The following is a 4,738-nucleotide window of genomic DNA, read 5'->3' as shown; positions in this document are numbered from 1 at the left end:
CTGTTGCTTTCATTCAAACTCTGTTCTATACATTCTAATTCCGTTGTTTTCATTCCAATTCTGTTGTTTTCATTCAAATTCCATTGTTTTGATTCAAATTCTGTTCTGTACATTCTAATTTCGTTGTTTTCATTCCAATTCTGTTGTTTTCATTCTAATTCCATTGTTTTCATTCAAACTCTGTTCTGTACATTCTAATTTCGTTGTTTTCATTCCAATTCTGTTGTTTTCATTCTAATTCCATTGTTTTAATTCAAACTCTGTTCTGTACATTCTAATTTCGTTGTTTTCATTCCAATTCTGTTGTTTTCATTCTAATTCCATTGTTTTAATTCAAACTCTGTTCTGTACATTCTAATTTCGTTGTTTTCATTCCAATTCTGTTGTTTTCATTCAAATTCCATTGTTTTGATTCAAATTCTGTTCTGTTTTTTCAAATTCCGTTGTTTTCATTCTAATTCTACTCTTTTTATTCAAATTCGATTGTTTGTTTTAGAATTCTGTTGCTTTCATTCAAACTCTGTTTTATATATTCTAATTTAATTGTTTTCATTCAAACTCTGTTCTGTACATTCTAATTTAATTGTTTTCATTCAAATTCCGTTGTTTTCGTTCAAATTCTGTTGTTTTCATTCAAAGTTCTTTGGTTTTTGATCAAATTCTGTTCTTTTCATTCAAATTCTGTTGTTTTCATTCATATTCCATTGTCTGGGCCCTGTTTCAGGAAGCCGGTTTAGAAAACTCAGAGTGAAAAACGATACGCAGGGTTGAGTAATCCCGAACTGTCCAACTCGGAATATTCGGTTTCAGAAAGGCTGATAACAAGTAGTTCAGTCAACGCGGAGTTGCTTTAACCCCAAGTTAAGCGCGCGGACGAGGATACATAAAGCCCTGATCAGTGGAGCACAGATTAAGCGAGTCACCATGGAGACGGAGGGAAAGAAGGCGCAGTCAATGTATTTTACAGCGCTTGAGGCCGAAATTCTGATGGCAGCATATGCCGATAACATGCAAATTCCGCGGAAAAAAGTAACACAGCGACAGCTGCAAAAGAAAGTGAGCATGCATGGCAAAACATAGCCGACAGAGTCAATGCGTGAGTGTTAATTTAAACATTGATCTAGGGATTTCCACCCATTTAACACGTTATTTTATCATATGTTATTTTATTTGTTATTTTATACATTTTATTTTGTGACGTGATGTGAGCGCAGGTGCAACCCAACAGGCCCCAAACGTTCCTGGCAGCAAGTAAAAATGAAATATAAAAATATAGTCCAAACAGGTAAGGTGTAATTGTATTATGAGCCATAGTGCTTGGTCTGTTTGTCCGATGTAAATCAATTGCAGTTAGAGGCTACATTAATTTTCTTTCTGTAAGCACTTATTGAAATTATCTGAGCACATTACAAGTACATATTTGCTTACTCTGTATGCTCAAATGTGACCCGTTATAGCCAACAGAAAAAAAGCGGAGGCCCGAAAAACAGGTGGGGGTCCTCCACCACCACCACTCACAGAGGCTGAGCAGTTGGCCCTCAGCCAAAACAGTGGGCGCCCTGTGGCCGAAGGCATCTCTGCGGGGACATCCTCTGAGTCAATAACCCCGCAAGACACAAGTGCCTACATAGGGGGTAAATTCAAAATAATACATGATGTGCATACATCCTTTCTTCACAGTCACCTTTGCAGTGCTACTCATTCATTTGATAAACTCTTTACCATAATGGATTATTTTGTAGTGAAGTTATTTTCCTACTGATTTTGCCTTCCCTCAGTCTTGGTTGTCTTTGAGAGCATAATGACAATGAAGTGTAAGGTGATTGGTATGTTTGTTAATTGCCATTTGGTCCCTTGTAAGTTATAAGTGACCTGTATAAACCTCATATTCTATCAGTTGATGGTGATGGTGTACTGCATCTGGTGCAGCCTCCTGTTGAGCCAGACCAACATGCAGTTGTGAGTAATACTCCACAGATTATATGAGTTTACAGTAGAACAGCAATGTTGTTTATTTCTTTACTACAGGAAAATAATGAAGAAACATTGACAGCTGTTACAGAGGAGGAAGCAACAGAGACACTTTATGAGGTTTACATCTTTTAATACTTTGTGTACAGGAAATACAGGTGACCAATAAAGCCAGTTGAACAAAAAATCTGTTTATTCTTCTTTCAACATGTTGAGGTGATGGGTCAAAACAAATGATTGTGACATATGGTGTCTCTGACTGCTCTTCCATCTTGTATGTCCGTGGGAGGGTCAGGATGTTCATGGTTTGGATCACTGCTGTTTGGTTCAGAAGGACAGTGTTCTCCTCTAATTGTGGCAATGTTGTGAAGAATCACACATGCCACAATAATGTCACATGCCCTTTCTGGGGTGACCCTGAGTCTTTGCAGGCACTGGAACTGGGCCTTAAGCATTCCGATAGTCATTTCAACTCTGGCTCTTGTCCTGCAATTAGCCAGATTATATCGCTGCTGTGGGCCCGGTTCAGGGTCAGAGTAAGGGGTAAGCAAATAGGGTAAACATGGATACCCCCTATCACCAAGCAAGTAGCCAGTGAACTCTCCTAAGACAGAAGGATACACTTCAGTTCAAATGTCCCTGAAGCAATTGGTCTTTATATATTTTAAAGTATTTTCAACTCACCATGTCCAAATTTTGTGCTCAGTGTACATTCACGGAATATTTGTGAGTCATGGACAGAGCCTGGCCACTTGGCTTCCACATTTGTGATAATGTTGGCAGCATCACATATGATCTTCACAGTGCAGAGAACACAAATTAGCATCCATTACTATGATGAAATAATTTGTTAGTTTGAAATGCTACAGGGAACTATGTACCTGTACATTAATGCTGTGGAAAGACTTCCTGTTCACATAGTCTCCTTCATTTACTGAAGGAGCAATGATTGGAATGTGAGTACCATCTATACAGCCAATCACGCCTGGGAACCGTGAAAATAAATGTAAAATTTAAGTAGTAGTTCAAGTATCACCACATCATAAATTAAGTTTTGGTCATCCTGATACCTGCAATTTTGTGGCATCCCTCTTTGATGAATCTTGTGGGTCTATGACCGGGGAACACAAACGAGTACAGGAGACGTTTCAGTGCAACTGTAACATTCCTGACTGCCCGACAGACGGTAGCCTTGGAAACGTGCTCAGCGTCACCAATATTATACAGAAAGCTCCCGTTTGCAAAAAAACGAAGTGCAATACAAATAATATGTACAGAACTGAGAGCATGTCCGCGATGTGTCACATGCGTAATATATGGCCTGAGGATGTTATCCAAATAAATTATAGATTGTGCTGAGAAACGGTAACGTTCACACAGGAAATCATCAGGAAATGATAAAATGTCCAAACGCGCTCTGATCACTCTCTCCCGGCGGAGAGCTCTGCGGAGAATTTGGGCTTCACGATCTACTGGCTCTTCAAGGAAGGGGCACGCCATGTCCGACACTTCCTACTGTCAGGTTTCCGACAAAGGGGCGGAGACAGTCAGGGTTAGTTGTAGTAAACCTGCTAGGGGGCAGGTTAGCTTCACGGCGTGTGTCGTCATAGTGACTCACTCAGGCTTCAGCTGAACTCGCTTTGTGAAACCGAAAACCCAGAGTTTTCGTTAACTCAGGGTATACTTACTCAGTTTTTCCACTAAACCGGCTTCCTGAAACAGGGCCCTGTTCTCAAATTCTGTTGTTTTCATTCAAATTCCATTGTTTTAATTCAAATTCCTGTGTTTGTTCTCAAATTCTGTTGTTTTCATTCAAATTCCTTCGTTTTCATTTTAATTCCGTTTTTTTCATTCAAATTCCATTGTTTTGATTCAAATACTGTTCTGTTTTTTCAAATTCCGTTGTTTTCATTCTAATTCTACTCTTTTTATTCAAATTCTATTGTTTGTTTTAGAATTCTGTTGCTTTCATTCAAACTCTGTTCTATATATTCTAATTTAATTGTTTTAATTCAAACTCTGTTCTGTACATTCTAATTTCGTTGTTTTCATTCAAATTCCGTTGTTTTCCGTTGTGAATTACCCTGAGTTAACGAAAACCCAGAGTTTTCGTTAACTCAGGGTATACTTACTCAGTTTTTCCACTAAACCGGCTTCCTGAAACAGGGCCCTGTTCTTTTTATTCAAATTCTATTATTTGTTTTAGAATTCTGTTGCTTTCATTCAAACTCTGTTCTATACATTCTTCTTTCGTTGTTTTCATTCAAATTCTGTTGTTTTCATTCAAATTCTTTGGTTTTTGATCAAATTCTGTTGTTTTCATTCAAATTCCATTGTTTGTTCTCAAATTCTGTTGTTTTTATTCAAATTCTATTGTTTGTTCTCAGCGACCTTACTTTCCAGGTATGCAATTATTTTATCTTTTTCGGCATTTTGGATGCGGAGGAGCTTTACCTCCTCCACAATTTCAATGATATTTTTCTGCTGCAGTCTGATAGTAGAAATTTCCTCCATTATGAAGTCAAGAGACTTTTTAATGTCCTCGACTTCCTCAGCTGTCGGTGTCCTCTTCGGCCCCATTTTATCTGGTTACCCTGGTAGCAGGTTCAGTCAGCTGATTCCTCAGTCAGCTGTTAGCCTGGTAACGTGTTGGCTAGCCTGCAATTACCTCGTTAACTCCGTTAGTCCAGTCCAATATCATGTATCAAAGTCGTAATCCAGACAGGGTTGTACAAAAAGTTCCAACAATTTGAGTAGTCTTTGCTCC

At 38.5% G+C, this 4,738-nt stretch overlaps 1 long non-coding RNA gene across 1 annotated transcript; it reads right to left on the bottom strand.

The window, feature by feature from the left end:
• Nucleotides 1-2,269: 2,269 nt before the first annotated feature.
• LOC146571824 (uncharacterized) lies at nt 2,270-3,690 on the bottom strand. The gene is made up of 3 exons (XR_014892882.1): nt 2,853-3,690; nt 2,656-2,767; nt 2,270-2,575 (listed from the first exon to the last, which is right to left on the bottom strand). It is a non-coding gene; the product is annotated as an uncharacterized LOC146571824 (long non-coding RNA).
• Between the last annotated feature and the right edge of the window lie 1,048 nt (nt 3,691-4,738).

The sequence above is a fragment of the Mchenga conophoros genome, linkage group LG6 (assembly GCF_057382185.1).
Source record: "Mchenga conophoros isolate Kocher_MC1m ecotype Shallow Benthic linkage group LG6, M_conophoros_male_GT1.1, whole genome shotgun sequence".
Classification (NCBI taxonomy): Eukaryota; Metazoa; Chordata; class Actinopteri; order Cichliformes; family Cichlidae; genus Mchenga; species Mchenga conophoros.
Note: the sequence above shows the minus strand (reverse complement) of the source record. Positions and strands in the feature narration are given on the sequence as shown.